At 43.6% G+C, this 20,535-nt stretch overlaps 1 protein-coding gene and 1 long non-coding RNA gene across 2 annotated transcripts in view; both read left to right on the top strand.

The window, feature by feature from the left end:
- The first annotated feature begins 1,564 nt into the window (after nucleotides 1-1,564).
- Nucleotides 1,565-3,017, top strand: LOC117773329. Its single transcript, XR_004615904.1, has 2 exons — nucleotides 1,565-2,517; nucleotides 2,776-3,017. It is a non-coding gene; the product is annotated as an uncharacterized LOC117773329 (long non-coding RNA).
- Nucleotides 3,018-11,259: 8,242 nt separating this feature from the next.
- The window catches only part of prx (periaxin), a 31,097-nt gene continuing 21,821 nt past the window's right edge, over nucleotides 11,260-20,535 (top strand). Inside the window, exons 1-2 of the mRNA XM_034605030.1 lie at nucleotides 11,260-11,738; nucleotides 19,729-19,781. The gene's annotated coding sequence lies outside the window, so the exon portion shown is untranslated. The remainder of the gene's footprint in view (nucleotides 11,739-19,728; nucleotides 19,782-20,535) is intronic.

Raw genomic sequence — 20,535 nt, 5'->3', positions numbered from 1 at the left:
AGTAATTGTTAGAGACAGACTGTTTCTACAGTTTCCGCATTTGTCCACCAGATGGTAGTGTTGTACTGATTATGCCGCGGAGGGGGGGGGACCGGGAGAAACGGCTCCGAACCACGGCCACTAATCACGCACTACATTCCACGCCATCACGTGCAGCGCTGTCAGCATCACTACGCACAGACTGATCTGTTCAGGGCAAAAACAAAAAACAAAAAATCTCCATGTTGTTGAGATGACGTCATTTAAAGTTGATATGATCGAACGTGTAACGTCAAAAATAGGCGACTTCCTGTTGCGTTGTTCCATAACGCTCCGCCATAACGCCTTTTTTGTGCCACTATGTATATATATTCATATATACAAAGTGGCACAAAAAAGCCGCACTGTTGGTGTACTGTTCCTAGAAAAAAAAAAAAATGAAAAAAAACATATATATAAAAAATATACCACCAAAGCCAAAATGGTGGGCTTCCTGTTTGGTCTAGCATATCTATCCAAGAGACTTATTTGTTTGTTATGAAAAGACACATGTCCCCATCGATTTTTGTACATGTCGGCCAATCGTGGTGTCGGGGCTGCCCTTTAGGGGGCGCTAGTCAGTTATTTTGCCACGCCCATTGGCAAAATATCTTAATAATTCCTTAAAACCATATGAATATTTTCAGGGGGGGAGTGTTGATACACAAATGTAGTTTGAGGGAGGTTGAACCTCGAACACCGAAGTTACAGCAATTTCATGTGTCACAGCGAGTTGATGAACTTTGACGCCACGCCACTATTATGGCGTTTGATGAAAAGCCACAGTAATCCTATGCCTTCATTATCAATGTCTTGAGATCCATTTGACACAGTTTGATATGGTTGCAGTAAGTGGATGAGGAGCAATACATCCAAGTGGAAGACATGCAAAGAACACCGTCGGTGCTCGGGCCCTAATAAAGTCAATGACTATGTCAAAAGTAACAATAGTAACACTAATACTGAAAAACAAGATTCAACCACAGACTGTAAATGAGGATTGACGACATGTCAGCTCCCCCTGCTGTTTGGCTGCAGTACAGGTTCTAAACCCTGCCTCCTCCATGTTAGCAGATGGGACATGGGTTAAACTAAAAAGTCAAAATCATCGTCGTCCATCTTTATTTACTGTCTATGCCTCCAACGTACACATGTTAACCCTTTAATACACCGGTGGGATGATGTTGCTCACTGTTCTGTGTTTATTTGTTCTTCTCTTGTCGCTGCAGCATCGAGCTGCACCCCCCACATGCTGCTGTGATGGAGTCTCTGCTGTCAGGGGACGACCTCGGTGCTTCTCAGTCTTAATGATGACAATCGCACCACAACACTTGTTTCCTGTTCAGTCCTGTGGGAGGTTAGAAAAAGAAGCTGCATGGTAAATTTCAAAGTATTTTCCAGGTGAAAAGAAACAGGATTAGAAACTAAAACCCATGAAAAGCTTCCTTGTGTATATGAGATACACAAGGAAGCCCATGATGAGCCCATACATCAATACATTGATATAGAAGAAAAATAAATGATTAAAATAAATGAAAACAACTGATAAGATCAAATGTGGCTACAAGTAAAATATGATCATTATGGAAAGTGAAATCTAAATAAAGGAAATAGGGACACTGCATTTATAAAAGGAAGATCTCCTCTAAAATGAATAAGTGCTGTGTTCGATAATACTTCATCACAAAGTGCCTCTTAGACCTCTGATCAAATTTAAACCCTAAACATGACAAAGATACGACGGAGGCACAAAGAGAAAACGGATGGAACAGCCTCGTGCTGCAGTGTGTCGTCCGTCTGAAGAGCCGAGTGTGATCATCTCCGTGTCCCTCAGCTAACTGCACTTTAATTAACACCGTGTCCTGTCCGTGGACTCGAGTGCTGACGAGGGTGCAAACAGTAACTGGTGGAGACTCGACCCTCGACTCAGCTGGTTCTCATCGTACCTGCCTGGTTTGTGGGGGGGGTTCCACTACAGAGTCAGAGCTGATTGGACGACATGTGACTTTCTTATTAAGTTTCAGATTTGGGTTTAGGGGAACTGTTGGGCCTTGTGCTCCACTGGGTGTGATTCTTGTTGATTAAATTCATAAGAGCAGCATGTTACTGCCAGGTTGTGATAAAACCCCCCGAAGCTGATGTATTTAATTAATGGCTCATTATAAAATGATGAATCCGTGACATTAACAGCTTATTAGCACAAGTGGCTTATTAGAAAGTGAGTGTGTGGTCAGGGGCTACGAGTTAAAATACGTGTTGTGTGTGAACAGGTGAGAAGGTTCCACACAGGAAGCAGGAATCAAGCTTTACAATGAATACATGTGTGGAATTTAACACAAAACAGCTTCACACACACGAGGAAAACAACTTTCAGACCGTTTGTGTCTCACTCTGCAGGAAACAAACCAAAAAGTCCAAACTCAAGTTAAAACACAAACTGAAACACTGGTTAAACACTAGAACACGAGAGTGAGGAGCTCAGGGACAATACACACACATGTGTATAGAGTCTGTGTATTTATTGTATTTATTTAATATGTAATTCATATATAATTCAATCATGTATGAAAACACAACAAACTGCAAATCAAATTACCATCAGTCACAAATGTCTTTCAAAAGGTCTATAACAGTAAATTGAGACTCAGTGACCGAACCATGTCTGTTTGTTACAGCGTTGATATCTATATATCTATATATCTATATATACTGTATATAACTGGAGGTCTCCCCCCCCCCCCCCTCTCTCTCTCTCAGGGATGGTCGATGTTGAACAAACGCCTCAGCAGCCGGGAGGAGGAGACATGTCATCACAGCCGCTCACCGTGGATTCACCGTTTCACGATGTTTGGTGGAGAACTAGTTCATCCTGATGTCATGTTTACTTTCATAGTTTTACTTCTATCTTATTGTCTTAATCTTAAATGTGATGATACTTGAGCTGTGTTTCAAAGACATGTTTGTCAAACATTAAAGCACATTTTTTTACGTTTATACAACCTGGGCCTTGGTGTCATTGGTATTTCCAGGAAGTATTAAAGTTTCACACTGTGTGACGTCTGAGACGAAGGAAATAAAGGTTCAGCTCTGTCTCAGATCTCAGTTCCTCCTCTCGTCCACTCATGCTCCTGAATGTGATCAACCAATTAAGATCGTTTCTCAGTTCTCTCCCCTGTGATTAGATTAAATGTGATTTGCCAGTAATGGATGTGAAAGTTTCAGCAGGTCTCCGCTCGGACTCATTTACAGCCTTTAAGTCGTATGAGGGCGTTTTGTGAAGCACCACAGAGAACAGGCGTGTTGACCAGGAGAAACACCTCCTGTAACTTAGTTTGTGGCTGAGGCTGAACTTGAGAGCATCACGGGACACATCACGTCCTTCAGCATATCACTCCACCCATGTTAAACACTCACGTTACAGGCATGTAGGGTGTGTCTCATAGTTCCAGCTCTAAAGTAAGGAGCAGAATTCAACATGTTCACTGTATATTATTATTACCATTAATTAATTCTCAAGGATAAAACTGAGATAAATAAGGTAATTTACAAAATAATTCCCCACAAAACTAAATCTAATCTTCTTAATACATTCAACCTTTATTTGTACAGAAACAGAATCCAGCAGGATGTCTTTACAGGGATCATTTCTCTAGAGGTTCGTTGTTTTAACCAGTTTTCAACCATTTGAATATTACTATAATATAACTGAATATAACTGATTCACCAGCAGCAACAGCACATGTACCAAAGCGTGTGTCCCTCCAAAGCTTTTAGAACTTATTCCCCTGTGCTTCCTGTTTGGTCTAGCATATCTATCCAAGAGACTTATTTGTTTGTTATGAAAAGACACATGTCCCCATCGATTTTTGTAGAAGTTTGGTAGTGATAGGACAATGCACAGTGGAGTTTTGACAACATCGTCTTCTTTGGCGAAGGATGAACCTTCGCTGCAACACAATGTTTACACAGTTTGAGGAAATGTCACGATTCTTAACTTCAATCTAAATTAAATATGTTGTAAGAATTTAGATATTATTGTTATAAATCATTGTTATTATAGTAATTGTTAGAGACAGACTGTTTCTACAGTTTCCGCATTTGTCCACCAGATGGTAGTGTTGTACTGATTATGCCGCGGAGGGGGGGGGGGGGGACCGGGAGAAACGGCTCCGAACCACGGCCACTAATCACGCACTACATTCCACGCCATCACGTGCAGCACTGTCAGTATCACTACGCACAGACTGATCTGTTCAGGGCAAAAACAAAAAACAAAAAATCTCCATGTTGTTGAGATGACGTCATTTAAAGTTGATATGATCGAACGTGTAACGTCAAAAATAGGCGACTTCCTGTTGCGTTGTTCCATAACGCTCCGCCATAACGCCTTTTTTGTGCCACTATGTATATATATTCATATATACAAAGTGGCACAAAAAAGCCGCACTGTTGGTGTACTGTTCCTAGAAAAAAAAAAAAATGAAAAAAAACATATATATAAAAAATATACCACTAAAGCCAAAATGGTGGGCTTCCTGTTTGGTCTAGCATATCTATCCAAGAGACTTATTTGTTTGTTATGAAAAGACACATGTCCCCATCGATTTTTGTACATGTCGGCCAATCGTGGTGTCGGGGCTGCCCTTTAGGGGGCGCTAGTCAGTTATTTTGTCACGCCCATTGGCAAAATATCTTAATAATTCCTTAAAACCATATGAATATTTTCAGGGGGGGAGTGTTGATACACAAATGTAGTTTGAGGGAGGTTGAACCTCGAACACTGAAGTTACAGCAATTTCGTGTGTCACGGCGAGTTGATGAACTTTGACGCCACGCCACTATTATGGCGTTTGACGAAAAGTCACAGTAATCTTATGCCGTCATTATCAAAGTCTTGAGACCCGTTTGACACAGTTTGATATGGTTGCAGTAAGTGGATGAGGAGCAATACATCCAAGTGGAAGACATGCAAAAAACAAGACATTTCCTGTTTCCACCAGGGGGCGCTGTGATTTTAGGTCATGATTTCTGTTTAGATGTCATCAGGCCGGGACTCTTGTCTTACATGTCTAGTTTGGACTCGATTGGTCCATGTATGTCCGAGATACAGAACCTCGGTGTTTTGATGGCGTGTAATCAAACTTTGACGCCACGCCACGGTCACACCGTGTGACGAACAATCGATCTTTGAGTTAGTGTTTATCTCCGTCTTGTTGTGATGATATTCAACCATTTGAATATTACTATAATATAACTGAATATAACTGATTCACCAGCAGCAACAGCACATGTACCAAAGCGTGTGTCCCTCCAAAGCTTTTAGAATTCATCCCCCTGTGTCATAGAACTGATACAAACACATGAGTGAGTCACTTGTTCTGGTCACATGTTCCTTCATAATGAAAACACACAGTGCAGTTTGCTTATTTCTGCCGAGGTCGTCTCTAGTTCCCGGAGGAGGGAGTTGATATCAATCACTTGATGACGTGTCCTGGTCTTAATAAAGAACTGATGTGTTCTTGTCTCTGCAGTGGTGTGTGTGTGTGTGTGTGTGTAAAATGTAAATGTATATATCTGTACATATTTGTGCTGGATCTGTGTTTTCCTGCAGTCTGAGGTTAATTTCCCCTGATTTGAGTCACCTGTCTATTATGATAATGAGCTGTGATGTCACTTCCTGATCTTTCCCAATCCTTTGAATGTCCTGTTCATTCTTCATGAAGGTCAGCGAGCAGCATCATCTTTTATTAATCTTTACCAGGCACAGCAGGGTGCTTTGGTTTATTTACTTGTATTTTTTATATCCAAACACACAACATGCTGTAGTTTGCTCAGACCCAGTTTCACAAGCACCATCCTGCTGCTGGAAATAAGCACATGAACAGCAAATGAGAAGTAATCCGCCACAAAAATATTCCCAAATATATTTCCTCCTGTTTGAGTTGTGTTAACTAAAGACTACAGGACTTTGAGGAAATGACTGAGCCTTAAAAAAGTTAATATTTGTGATTAGATCGCAAAGGGACATGTCTAAAGGGAACTCTGGGAGTCACGGACATGATGTGGAAGCTGGGACGGATTCATTGTTTAGTCTTTTTCATTTGCTTAAAAAACTAAATGAATAAATGAAAGTTTGGTCGTTCGGTGATAAAGTTCCACAAGCAGAGGATGTGTTGGCCTATGTGAGGTGTGGTTGTGTCTGACTGGTATCCAGGGTCCAGCCCCTCTAAGCCCAGTAACAAGGCCCCGCTGGGTCACAGCTAAAGCCTCCAGCACCACAAACAATGGAGCGGGGCTTTACAGAGGGTCGCTGCAAACCGCTGACTGTCCACTAGTGCTAATACACCCCCATTCTGTCCTGTCTCGCTGCTGTCGCCTCTCACACACACACTATGGTGGTTTGTGGAAGAAAGAGAAAGTTCACTCGTCCATATGTTGATATGTACACACACTGATGAGATAGTCCCTCTCTTCTTCTGTTTTTCTGTCAATCCATCCATCCATCCATCCATCGGTCCGTCCGTCCCCCTCTCTCTCTCTGCCCTGGGACCCCTCCGCCCTCCCTCTCTCTCCTGCTTTCTTTCTATGTGTGATCACACTAACAGCGCAGCTCGTTCTCCCGTTGGGCCCAAACGGTCAAACCGACCCCCGGATCGCCTACGACGACCACCTGCCTCCCCCCAGCTCTGCAGCCCAGCTCTCCCAGCCCCGCGGCCCGTGTGTGGGCTCCTGCATCAGTGTGTTTCCTCCGTCGGCCTCCTCCTGCTGACCATGTGTGAGTGTCTGCGTGGAATATTCAGAGTTACCTGGACACCTTCCTCCAATGCAGGTCAGGATGAACAACTTGTCTCACTCTGTATGTGGAGCCGCTCAGCCTCCATTAAAGCAACAGTTTTGTATGAAGACAGGATCATTTAAAAAAAGATATTTATGATAAAACATTCCTTTTATTCTTCTATTTGTAAATCTGAGCGTTATAGATTTGAGTAAAATCCTTGTTTGAAGTTCGGGAGATAATTTATGATTCATGTCAGAATTAAACGAATGAATCTTTCAGTTGATGATCACATCCACTTTGATCCTGGCACCTTTTCCTTTGACTCTTTCAGCCTTAAGCTTTGCTCCTTTCGCTTCATGTTGTACATCGGTGGGGGGGGGGGGGAGTTGTATTTTTACTTAGATTAGAATGTGTGTAACTTTTAATGGACCACATCTGTGTGGATGTAGAGCAGCACTTACACCTGCAGTGACAGCGAGGACGCAGGAGGAGGCTTTGTTCAACTCGTGGTTTGAGATGTGTTGAATATAAACTCAAGTTGTTGATCCAGAGCCACTTCGTTCTTCTTGTCGCTTGGTGACAGCGTGATCGTCACAACGACAACAACCAGTCGCACAACCTGACTCTCTTGATATCGGGGCCACGCCAGCTGTCCATCAAACCCTGATAAACTCTACAACCAGCTGCTGCGGCCTCTTGTCTCCAGCCTCATTCTGACATATGAGTATTAGTTGATGATTGGCTGCTGCCACACGCAGCACAAACAACGCAACGGAACCACGATGCAGTTCGGCAACGCACAACGTCATCAATTCAAAGTGAATCGGCAGCGTTTCCGCATCCAATGTGAACAAGTGAGTTCCATCAGGATAATAAATCACAGCAAGAGTCGTATAAGTTTTACTCAATTACAAAAAAATGAATAGTTTCAACAAATTTAAACACATGTGAACTGATTTAAGAGAAGATAACATTTTATTGATCCACGCACACAGGGGCAGTTCAGTTGTTACAGCAGCAGGTATACATCAGTTGTATATAAGCGAGTTAAAGTCCCATTTTTATATACCCAGAAAACTTTAAAATCAACTTTTAGTCAGATAATTTTGTAGCCTTAAAAGACGTTATATTTAAATTTCAGCTGCAGGCAAGTAGAGACCAGCAGCACATTCATTCAGTAGTTTATGACATTTAGTTTTAAATGCCAATCATAACTTTAAACCACATCCTCTCAGATGAAAGATTTTATCCTGGACACCGTGATTGACACTTGAGGCGAATTTAACAAACAAGACGGAGTTTGTCAGAGTTTATATTGTCCAGTAAACCTCAGTTGTTCCAAAATAACAAACATTCAGAGAACTGAACTCCTAACATTCATCTCTATTAATACCCAGAGGTCAGGTGGCTCCGCTGCAGGTCGAGGCACAGAGAGGAAGTGAGCATTGTGTCACTGAGAGGTGTTTTGAGTTCGTGTTAAGTTTACATCAGGAGAATGTGTGCGCTGCTCGGTATGTGGACACAAACGCACACAAATAACTTGTACAACAACATCATTCTTGTCTGTGTCTGTCGGTCCGGAGCCTGAAAGATTTCATGTCCTTGGTGTGATGACTCTGTTGTCAACCACCGGAGGTGAAACTCATGACTTTGAAAATGGAAATGTGAAATTCCCTGGGAATTGTTACTGGTTCTGTGTGTGAGCACATTGAGAGCCACTGGAAACCAGAGTCAAATTCTCATTCTGACTGAATTAGCATTGAAGAAGTAACCTCAGAAACTGGTTTAAAGCAACACAATGCCAGATTCGCTCTAAATACAAGTGGCACTCAGCTGTACACATGTGCATCTGTTGACAAGCTGACAGAGAAGAAACCTGCAACATCAGAAGCCAAAGAAACATGTCGGCTGATACACATTTTACATAAATATGACAGGAGCATAATTAAAAGAATGAGAGAAGAATGACAGAGTTTAATTTATCTGAAACACAGCAGGCAAGTAGCCGACGCAGTTATCGACCTCCGAGCAAAATGTGCATGAAGTAAACATCGAATTGTTTGGATAAACTTGGATCCATCTGGGTTCACTTGGCTTCTGATGATGAACTCGTGAGTCGACAACTGCATCTGTCCAGCATCTGATCTGTCCTGCATCTGTCCTGCAGTTGTCCTGCATCTGTCCTGCATCTGTCCTGCTTCTGTCCTGCTTCTGTCCTGCATCTGTCCTGCAGTTGTCCTGCATCTGTCCTGCAGTTGTCCTGCATCTGTCCTGCATCTGTCCTGCATCCTCTGGCCTCTTTCTCTCACCAACGGGTGAAACATATTCCAATATTCACTCTTGTTTGGTTTCTTACTCGGTCACTTTCTCTTTTCCTCTTCTTTGTTTTCTCCAACTTCCTCTTCGACTTCTTGATTTTTATAAAAACTACCAAATATTTCTTCAAAGCATCATATTTTGTGAATAGTGGTTATTTAACTGCAGGTTGATCAGATGGAGCAGAAATCCAAGTTAATAAGCCCAGTAGGTATCCTCCCCTTTGCAGACCGTAACACACACACACACACACACACACACACACACACACACACACACACACACACACACACACACACACACACACACACACACACACACACACACACACACACACACACACACAGCCTGCTCCAGTTTCCTGGCCCATTTAAACTCTGAGTTCATGGCTGTGTTGGCAACTTGTGCCCGACTTGAACCGAGCTGCTCATCCTCCTGAATCACACCCTCCCCCCTCCCCACTCTCTTTATCCTGCCCTTCCTTTTCTCCTGACGTCCCTCCCTCCCAGAAACATAATTTACAAGGATCGTGCACAGTCCGTCCACAACGTGTCTCTGAAGCGAGGCCTCACTTGTAGCTTAATGATCACGATGAGGGATAAATCAAATCCCCAGCGATGTGCCCACAGATAACCTCCCGTCCCTCACCCTCCATCCCTCCCCTATCTGACCCAGCCCCTGTTCCAGGCGTCCAGTCCTCCCCCATGTCTAAATCCGGGCTTTGTGCGCGAGCTGGAAAGCAACAATGAGCATGTTAGCTGACACAGTGCTGGCTGCCTGATCTGCGCTGACAGCATCTCTCCCTCACACTTCTGCCTACTTCACTGGAATCCATCATCATGGGCTGAATGCAGAGAGAAGCCCCGTGCTGCTGCAGCCTGAGCAGCGACGAATATCTGGAGAGTTTAACTGGAGTTAGTAAAGTTCACTGTTGCTCCTGTCAACAACTCATCAGAAACCTGCAGGCAGCCATGTTTTGTCAGATAAACTCATTTCATCCAGCTGAATTACTTCCAGTGGAGCGGATGCATCTCCAGCTCATTTCATCTCAGTGAACATGAAGTTGTGTCGGACTTGATTTGCTCACATCAGCGACACCTTGAGGGATTTCTCACGGCGGCAGGTGCTGAATATGAGTTTAACACCTGGGGACAGAGGTGGAGGACAAGTACAAATACATAGAAAAATACTACTTTTCTATTTGAGTAAAAGTAAATAAGTATTTGCTTTTAAGTGTTAGCATGTTAAGTGTAGCTTTACCTGAAAATAATTCTACTTAAGTACAGATAAATGCACGTAGTCACATCCCACTACTGCCTGAGGATCTACCTGTTGTGTTGGGTGACCTCTGACCTCAGGGGATCAACAAATTAATATTATTAATAAAACAAACATACACATGCACACAGCAGGAAAACACAAAGCAGACAAATAACACCCCCCTCCCACACACACACACACACACACACACACACACACACACACGCCACACAACAGCAGCTGCTCCCCTGAAAGGAAGAGTCATACTTTTTCTAAATAGAGATCCAACGCCTGCTGTTTCTATTTTCAGACATTTGTGATAAAAATAACTTGCTGTAAAGTTCATCCAGGTATTTAGAGACAAACTGTTTTTTTTGTTTTGCTTGTTTCCTGCTTTACTCTTGAGGTTTTCTAAGTTTGCTTTCTCAGTCGGGACATGGAGGAATAAAATGGCCGATGATTTACTGGAGAGTAAAACCCTTGTAACTGAAGCCAGACATGTGCCAACTCATTTTAATCACCATGGGCCGAATGCACAATACATTTTTTTGGAAACTGTCCCATTTTTAATATGAAGTCACCAGCAGATGCAAACGCAGCAGTTTGCAGTCGGATAGTAGATGAGGAGGAGCATTATCTGCTTTTATTTGACGGGGACGATAAATCACTAACTCAATATTGCTAATGCAGCCAGGTTTTATTACTACATCACTTAAAACCCCTGCAGGAAAAGGGGGGGGAGGTGCTCTTATCTCTTGTGCCGAAGTGAAAACCTCGGCCTCAGATTATCATCGTTGGACTGTTTAGTTTAAAAGCTTCAGGAAGTTCTCAATTTCCCCCGATAGCATCAGCTCGGTAGCATCTCAACTCTCAATTCAAACGTCCTGATGATGCTGGATTTCATAATAAAAGTCTGACACGTTGGAAGAATGGTGCAGGAATCTGAGAGGGAAACACAGCTCAGACAGACCGGCCACTATGTCCCAAACTATGTTATCTTCTTCTCCTCCCTCCGTTATCATGGTCCTGCTACCCCGCCCCCTTGCTGCCCTAATATGGGGCATTCCCTCTTGCCCCGCGGCCAATCAGGCAGCCAGGCGCGTCCCCCCCTTCCAGAGATGCCATGGGCCCGGGCCAGGCCTGAGGTTTCAGTGAGGGGAGCAACAGGCTGGCTGGTGGCAAGGGGGCAAGGGCTGCAGACAGAAAGAGGGGGGGAGAGATTAAAAATACCAACAACAAATCAACAAGCAGCTGAGGAGAGAAAGGAAGTGGACGTTAGAGGGAGGCTGCGATTGAAACTGTGCAGCTGCTGCAGGTGGAGATCTGTCACCTCTGAACCACTGGAGGAGACACGCCGAGCGTTGAGGTAGGAAGGATGGATGTGGTTCGTTCAAGTCTCTGGGCTGTTGATTCTCTGCAGCCTGCAGATACCTGAGGGGTTTCTGCTGTGGTTTTTTGGAGAACGAGCTGCAAGAGGTTGCTGGTTTGTGTCTGGTTGTTGTTGCAGAGGGAGAAGCAGGTGGCTGACATCTCACTTTCTGGAGAAGCAGCGGCAGATGACAGTTCTATCGGTGACTCTGCTTTGTTGCTTTAAATCAGCTTGAGAGAAACTGGATTTTATTTGTGAGATATCACTATAACTGCTCAGGAGCTGCTGAGAGCTGCACAGAAGTGTGTGTGTGTGTGTGTGTGTGTGTGTGTGTGTGTGTGTGTGTGTGTGTGCGTGTGCGTGCGTGTGTGTGTGTGTATGTGTGTGTGTCTGTGTGTGACTCCACATTGCTGATGTTTGGAGAGAATAACAATAGCATGCTGTGTAAATGCAAAGACACTTTCAGTAAGACAGCTGCTGCTTGTGTTTATGCCAACATGCCAGTGGCTGGTTACAAACACTCCAGCATTCAGGGGTTTACGGGGACTATTTGCAGTGTGGCATGTCACTATGCCTCCAAGTTTATAACAGTGTTTTGTAATGAGACCTGGCTCAAATAACACTTGAGCATAATTCATAACATTTATTTAAACCTTGACGAGTGCCAGACGGGTGGAGCCTGCAGCTTGGACGACGGAGAGAAGCACCTAAACTCTAATTTATCCAAAATAATCAAATGTTGAAGATATTTTATGAATTAATTCATAGATTCTACAGATAACATTGACGCTCTTGCTTATTAAGTCACCAGACGTTAATAACAGATCAATCTGAGACATGCAGACGAAGCAGGATACAGTCGGATAGAAGAAGCATCCAAAATAATAAGGTTTTATTTTATTTAATAGCATTTAAAGGAATGCAAACTCTAATTAAAACATACTTACACATAATACATTTACCTTATATATATATTGATATTAGTGTAAACTAATTCTGAAACTACACATGTGATCTAATCTACATTTTCTTCAAGCTTGGCCCAGGTGTGGTTGTAATGATACGTCTTGAGGCCGTGGTCGAACGCAACCATTTCAAATAGCCCCCGTCTCAGCGTTACACCAGCGACAGCTGCAGTGGGACGGTCACAGGATCTGTTTGCCCTCCAGCTCCGGCTCAGAACTCGCCCACCAGCCTGGTATGTGTTTTGGCCCAAAGAGGGTTCAGAGGCCGCGAGCGCCAAAACACACCCGTACTGTGACAGAGGATCATCAACACATGTGTGACACTGGGTTACATAATGTACGCACTGGGGGGTTCGGGGGTATTGGTGTTGATGCTGAATATCAGACTTTCAGCTTGATAAAAGTGAAGAGAAAGTTTCCTCCTTCACTCCCTGAACGTCTGTTCTCTGTAACTCTGCTGAGTGGGTTCCATCTCCTGTGAGAAGAACTGACTGAGAGTCACAGCTTCAACTGTCACAATCAGCTCCAGTTGAAGAGTGAAGCTGAACTGAGATCAGTTAAAAAGACTCAGAAGTTATTAAAAACCAGAGTTTATCTCCAATATTCAGCAGGAAACTGTTAAAACATGAAGAATTCTGAACAGCGTTTGGTGGATTTGTTGCAGCAGCAGCTCTTCTGGGTCAGGAAGCAGAGGATCATGGGTAATATCCAGTGCTCAGTTGTGTTTCAGTTCAGTGAGTGGAACGACACAGTCTGAGACATCACTCAACACGTTCTTCACTTCTTATACACGTGTGGAAGCTCTGAGCTTAAATTCAATGGTGACCTGAATGTTTTACAGAGTCAGTGAAGTTGTATTAAAACATCTCAGCCGTAGCAACAGGCACCAGCGAGCTACATGGTCCTAAACCAATCAGAGCCTAACAACATGGGATTCATTTTGACCAACTCTGTGAATTATACAGCTACTTATCTTACATGAAGGCCCTGGGGTCTAAGGTCAAGCATTCATTTATGTTTCGGGCTTAAAATCAAATGACCCGTTCACACCACAGTTTGCATTTTATGTGACTTTATACAGAAGCTTGACTGCAGTGTTTTCCTTTTTGGAAGCATTTGCTTTATTGTTTATGAGCTTTAGTAACTGGACCCTCCTTTAATTCTGTCTGGTACAAACTGTCACTGGGATCACAGGCCTCAGGGTGAAGTTTCAAATTAAGTCCGAGGTGTCAAACTCTTGTGGCATTTTGTTATTATGGTCACTCTAAGAAATCATATTCTTATTATGAGTTATTTTGAGGTAACGTGTTGCTCTGGAAGATGTGTAGTAAGTAAGAAAGTGTGTGTGTGTGTGTGTGTGTGTGTGTGCGTGTGTGTGGATGCGACCAAATGACGTCAGAAACCAAATGATGGATGATGAGAGCAGTTTCCTGGCGACAGACTTTTGGGTGGGGGTGTTTGCAGTTGTGGGTGTGGTTAATTTTAGACCAGGAAGCAGGGTCAAGAGTGGATTGGGCGGTTTGGTTTCGGCGTGGGGGGGGGGGGGGGGGGGGGGGGACTCCTGAGCAAACACTGCTTGACGTACGTGTACAGAGATTTTACCAGGATTTAACAGGAAGGAAGACTCATGTAAACAAATGTCATTTATATCTATTTATTCTGTAAAATATAAGGTGTAGGTGAGTGCAGCAGGTGAATAACCTGAAATCACTCTTGCTGTGTGTGTGTTTCCCACCACGCGCTGAGTATATCTCCCCAAAACATCTCTATTTCCTGTTTACATGGAGGCATTTCCTGTCCGAGGGCTCACGTCTGCGGGTGTGTCTTGTTTTGTCCATCGGAGCCACGCTGGGATCTGTCTCTCTAATCTCGGAGGGTTCAGACGTGAAGCTCACGGCAGCAACAGCTCGGACACAGTCCCTGCTGGGCCTCAGTGGAAGTTGTAGCTTCAGTAACACAACCGTCGTTTAGCTTGTAGGGCGGCACGGTGCTCGCCTCACGGCAAGATGGAGGTTCTGGGTTGGAAGCCGACGGACTGGGCCTTCGAGTTTGCATGACTTCCTCTCACAGTCCAAACACATGCAGCCTGGGTTAATAGAAGTGTCTAGTGTGAGTGTGGACAGTTTGTCTCTGTACAGCTGAGGGAAGGCAGCGTGTTGTAGCCGTCACTTTTTCAAACGTCAGCAGATTAAGTTGGATTTTCATAATTTTCACTTTCACGCCACAAAAGGAAAATGCCCATGTTTGTTCAGGAGAGATATATCAATCAATCAATCAATCAAATTTTATTTGTATAGCCCATATTCACAAATCACAATTTGTCTCATAGGGCTTTAACAGGGTGTGACATCCTTTGCCCTTATATATGAAATGATGGCTGCACGCTTTTTAAAGGCTTTCTGTGAATTTAACAAACATTTACATGAATAAACAAAGTGAAAATGTATGAAATATTTGGGACATTATCTTTTCCATTTTTCTGAAAGAGAGGAAGCAACAAAGCCCCAAACTGACCGATCATTGCTTCATTGTGTTTTTCTATAAACTCAGGTTTGTAGTATGTGAATCCGGTTTAGTATCTGGACTAGAAACATTTTGACTCCTCAGGTTTTGTGATTGTCCTAAAAGTTGACCCAATAACATTTGTGCTAGTGTGTGTTACTTTGTGTTACTGTGTGTTACTGTGTGCTCTGGCGGCCACTGAATGTTAAAGCGTAGCGGTATTTCCTCCCTGTGTGTGTGTGTGTGTATGTGTGTGTGTGTGTGTGTGTGTGTGCACGCGTGTGTGTGTGTGTGCGTACTCTTATGCAACTGTGTGTGAGGAGAAAACCTATTTTTGTCGATATCTGGCCTCTGCTGATAATACCTCCGTCCATGACTAAATCCCAACCTCACATCCTCAGCTGTCGCTCACGCGCTGCATCACCGCTGCAGCTTCGTGTCAAAGAAATGTTATTAGCTTTTCGTAAGGACAGATCGCTGGTTGTTTTCTTTGCAGAGGACACTCGAGTCGTTCGAGTCCTTCCACGTCCGAGCCAACTGTAACATCGTTAAGTCGTCCATCGCTGATTGGCAAAGGATTAGAGTGGCAGAGTCCTTTTCACAGGTCTGCTGCGAGAACAAGAGAAAGTATTCAGCTCCCATCACATCGTCCCATTCACTGACAGACGGCTGCTGGACCAGTGGGACCACAGTCCTGCTCCTAAAGACACTGGGCTCACTAGCAAAGACAATGGTTAGGATAAATTGGTATAGGGAATTTGTACTACTCTAATATTAGTATCATCGTCAGCCCCCAAAATCCATTCATCTATCCATCCATTTTGCAGATCACAGTTTTAACTGCTTTTCAGTCGGGTGATGACCGTACATCATATGTTAAGTCATTAAAAGGAATATTCACATTATTATGTCCATCACTTTTACAGATTGATTATTGATTATTGATTCTAAGCTTCCTTGTGATGGCTCAGTCCATGTGATCAGTTCAGGGAACATTTTCTCTTCATCAAGGCTTCTGCTGAATCACCTGCACCAAGACAAACAAGACGTAGCTTCTTGTGCAAGCAGCGGAATTTACTCAATTCCAGCACATTTCACACTTTGCAAGTAAAACTGGCAGAGAAGTATTTTGCACAAAGATGAGAAGTTGCTACCAGATGATGTTTGAGCTGCCTTTTCTGCTCCGTGACCTCAGGAACCCGCCGGCATTATGAGATCTATACTGGAGACAAGTTAATCCAGCTGCTGTGGGACAAAGTGCAGAGAGGCTGACAGCTCCAACGAGCTCGTTAACTCCGGGTTGTCTTTAAATTCAGAGCTCAGTGGAGCGGCAGGAACTGAGACTCTTCAGCTGCACATTAGTTTGGTGAAGATGATTTTAGCAGGACGCCGTGTCTCTCACCCACTAAATTATAATGATTTAAACCTTTATTTAAACTATTATTATCTACATTTTAAGGGAAGAGTTTGTTTCTGATGTAACATTTGATTTGTTTATATAGTGGCAAACATATATTGCCGTGTTTGTGCCTTTTTGATTCAGCTCCCTGGATATTTCTTCTGCCTGTGATCACATCTGTCAGGATGTAAACACTGGATCCGTCCCAGTGACACTGAACCATGTGGATTTGATCTGTGCCACTAACCTAAGTCTGCATCAACTGACAGAGGTGACATTTGACTTTCACAAGGGTCGTGGATGCTCAAAGCAAAGGCCTCTCTGCTGGCTCTGTTGTGCTGTGTGGGACGGTGGGGGGGGTTACTGACAGGAGTGACAGCAAATCAATCTAAAGGTGTTGTGAGTTGATCCCACAGTGAAACATGGGATGGAAGTGGTCTCTTCCAGGATGAGGGTTCACACAGTTACCGTCTGAGTATGAAACCTGTGTGTGAAGGAACTGGGCTCTGTGAGGGGCAATGGGGCCGTGTTGGGATTGACCAGTGACGGGGCAGCATACACACTCTCACGTGCACCCTGACTGGTAAATGCTCTGTATTTATATATCACTGTATAATCTTTATCTATCTCTAGTCTCATACAGTGCATCTCTGTGCAGCACTTTCTCTGCGATGCATTAATATAAACTGCCGCCACAGCCTCTGGTTGTTGGACCCAGGTTGAAGCTTTCTGGGTTAAATGTCTTATTAAGATTATCAGCTGGGACATTTTGGCTTCGATTCACCAACCATGACACTTTTTTACTGTGCAGGTCTTGGGAACTTGATTTTTTTTTCAAAATACTTCAGTACTCTTCACCTACGTCTGCAGAAGGTTGAGCGTCCATGTTGATTGGGGGCAGGCATGTGTGGGCCTGCAGACGTGACTCTGTTCTATAATAAGACTGTTAGGCATTTTAAATCTTCACCTCCTCCTCCTCCTCCTCCTCCTCTGCCACACCTCCATTCCTTCACTGTGTCCAGGGAGTGCCTCCTCCTCCACCTGCTGCCGTCTGTCTGTCACACAGCGCTGCACTTTAAAGATGCTGTGCAAAGCTACACGAGTTTAAATGTTGCTAACAATCCTATTTTTACTTACGCTGAAATATTTTGGAAACAGTTTATAAACTCACACAGGAAACTTCATTTTGATTGTAAAAAGTTTTCAACTGGAAACTGCCCCATTGATTCATTGAACCTAGCGTCCAGAGGTTAGTTCCACAGCAGTTAAAGGCCGTTGGTGCAGCAGCGTCGCGGTTGCACCTGTTGTTGCTGCTGCACTTGATGAAATGTCCGTCACTCAGCACAAAGAGCCTGGATCTCAACACAGCAACATGAATGTCTCTGTTTACATTTTTGTTTAAATGCACAAAATATGAATATTAACGAACAAACACGATCAAGTTCATTTCATCGTGATTAAATATAAAAAACGTTCCATTGTGGATTTACGTCTAAAAGCAAATTGTTGCAAAATTCCATCAAGATGCACCAAATTACACAGACTCATGAATATCTGTCCCTCAAATGTGCTTTTTTCATCAAGATCCATGAATTATTCTCAAAATGTAATGGAAGATCTAATAGATTGTTCCTCTCAGACCCAAACCACATGTTTCTGCCCAGCTGTTTTTGTGTTTGTGTGTTGTGTTGCTTACAAACACACAAACCAACAAACAGACAGGGGGTGAAAACACAACCTCCTTGTCTGAACGGCTCAAGTCTTGACAATCGATCATCATGTCGTCGTCACTGCAGCAGCACCAGAGAGAACGATGCAGAAGAGACTCAGTGATTCAGTGTCTTCATCACCTTTCTCTTCATGTTTGAGGCGTCTCCTCCTCACAGAACCTTGTTCTGTTCCATCCTGCGTCTGCTGCTCTGGGCCTGATGTAGTGAATGTGTGTTATGTGTTCCCTGTGACCTGCTGGACACCAGATACCTGCAACCCACCCAAACAGGCCCGGCATCCACGCTGACACTCTACACGTCCGACACACACACACACACACACACACGGGCTTTCCTCTTTGCATACACAAAAATAAACACACACACAGCTATGCAGTTTAAAAAAAGTCATCACATGAAGGTGGGACTGTGAGGAATGAGATCACACGGCCCTCGGAGACAGAAAGTCAAGTGATTCACAAACAAGTCGAGCTGCTGATGGACCGACGCTAAACTGACAAACTCCTCATTCAAATCAATGGCTGCTGTTCAGTGTTAAATTTGGACGACGTCAATAAAGAGCTTTTCTAGTCTCAACGACTTGAATGTCTTCAATCACACACATTCATTCAGCGCTTGTTCTTCACGTAGTCTCTTCTCCAACGTACACACACAAACAACTCTGTGCTGTGGAGGATTTCACGCCATGACTTGGATTAAGTTCAGCCGACGTGTGACCAGTTTTCTGCTCTTTGCACCAGTTTGAAGTTTCAATACCTTCTGCTGCAGAGAGCGTTTCTCTGTAATCCTGAACTTTCTGCTTCTTCCTCTTCTCACCGTCTCACATCTATTTCTTTCTGTTCACCGATCACTTATTGTGATGAGTTACTTCTAAGCTTGTCGAGACCTTTTCACCTTGCACCACTGATTTCCTCCAAGTATGTGTGGATTTCCTGCAGATGGTTTGGGCTCGGGTGGCCGGTGCGGCGGGCGTGACCCAGACCACGGAAAGAATCTGAAGCTCGCCGTCCCAGAAGCCTCAGACTGGCGCTCATGTCACTCTGTTAGATGCTTAAACTCCATGTGCACAAGACTGACATGCACCTGATGCAACAGTCTCTAAGGAACGCCACTAATTTACTGTTATGTGATACAGGCCTGTTCTGATGGTATTTAAATCCTGTGGATATGGAACGAGCAACGTTTAATTTCATTTTTTACTTTTTAAGTCTCATGCAGGACGTCTATTTCTTTTTCAGGCCTTGATTTATGTTGATTTATGTCATTGTACAGGTGTCACTTCTATTGAATCCATGTTTACGTGCTTTTATCTCTAAGAAAACCAGTTAGAAAAACCCGCTTTCCATAGATCCTCCCATAATGACCTGCGTTGTTGTGTTTTTCTGTTTCAGACTCTGACAGAGAAGAGGACAGCCATGTTTTCAGTCAGACCAGAGATTCAGCCGTAAGTGAACACTCGTCCTTATGATCTGAGAATGTGAGAAGGATGAAAGGACCTCAATCATTACAGCTTCATATCGTTGTTTAATGGGTTTGTTTGCCCTTATCACCAAAAGCTCTCATGACATCTTCTGTGTCTTCGACATGTGTGGAACCGCTTTTTTGCATCTGAGCGGTGAATCTCCTTCTGTCTCCTCACATCTCCTCCTCCGGACTTTCTGCCGACTTTATACTAGTGGGCCAGAGGGAGGAAACTCCGGAGGCTCTCACTCAAACATTTGCGTTCACACATCCAGCCCCTGTAGAGAATGTCTGAAAGCAGTTCCTGTAAGAAAGGATTAAAAAGAAGAGAGAGATAATTATTGAAACTAATCCTAATGGGTAACTCTCTGATATGAGGAGGATGTGACGTCGAGACTCTGTGACAGTGGCTTTATGATTCTGTTGAAACTGACAAAAGGGCAAATATGTGAATAATTGTTCAGTAAAAAGTCGATTAAAGAATAAGAAACACTTTCCCTCCTCCTGCGATTCCAGCACGTATTGTTCTTTTAGGAATTTAGCTCAGCGTCCGCACTGGAAATTTATAATCGTGACAAGTGTGTGAGGTCACAGCAGCCTGACAAAAGGTGAAGTGCTGGAACAGGATGTTTATACGAGATTAACCATGTGAGAGTTTATGGAGCGAGTAGAGGAAGGAGATATGGGAAACTGGGACATGACATGTTTCCTGCAGAAAGAAGGTACAAGGTAAAACA

Source organism: Hippoglossus hippoglossus, chromosome 13 (genome assembly GCF_009819705.1).
Source record: "Hippoglossus hippoglossus isolate fHipHip1 chromosome 13, fHipHip1.pri, whole genome shotgun sequence".
NCBI classification, from domain to species: domain Eukaryota; kingdom Metazoa; phylum Chordata; class Actinopteri; order Pleuronectiformes; family Pleuronectidae; genus Hippoglossus; species Hippoglossus hippoglossus.
This window is presented reverse-complemented; position numbering and strand designations above follow the sequence as displayed.